The 266-nt window shown below is 48.1% G+C and overlaps 1 pseudogene; it reads right to left on the bottom strand.

Annotated features, from left to right (window-relative positions):
* Positions 1-178: 178 nt before the first annotated feature.
* Positions 179-266, bottom strand: LOC118345202 (annotated as a pseudogene; the record flags this gene model as incomplete).

The raw sequence follows: 266 nt of genomic DNA, 5'->3' as shown, positions 1-266 counted from the left end.
TACTTAAAATTCATATAATCCTTGAGTGACATACTAGCGTCCTTCCGATCCCAATCCAAACGGAGATCTGATCCAAACCCATGGCTACGCGATGGGCAGGGCGAGATTTCACGAAAAATCAACTCCCGAGTGGTCCTTCTTGTCAATTTATCTCGCAAGGCGGAAAAAACAAAAACGAGGGGTGCAACACGAGAACTTCCCAGGAGGTCACCCATCCTAGTACTACTCTCGCCCAAGCACGCTTAACTGCGGAGTTCTGATGGGAT

Source organism: Juglans regia, unplaced genomic scaffold (genome assembly GCF_001411555.2).
Source record: "Juglans regia cultivar Chandler unplaced genomic scaffold, Walnut 2.0 Scaffold_1702, whole genome shotgun sequence".
NCBI lineage: Eukaryota > Viridiplantae > Streptophyta > Magnoliopsida > Fagales > Juglandaceae > Juglans > Juglans regia.
The sequence above is the reverse complement of the archived record's forward strand: the minus strand, read 5'-3'. Positions and strand labels throughout refer to the sequence as shown.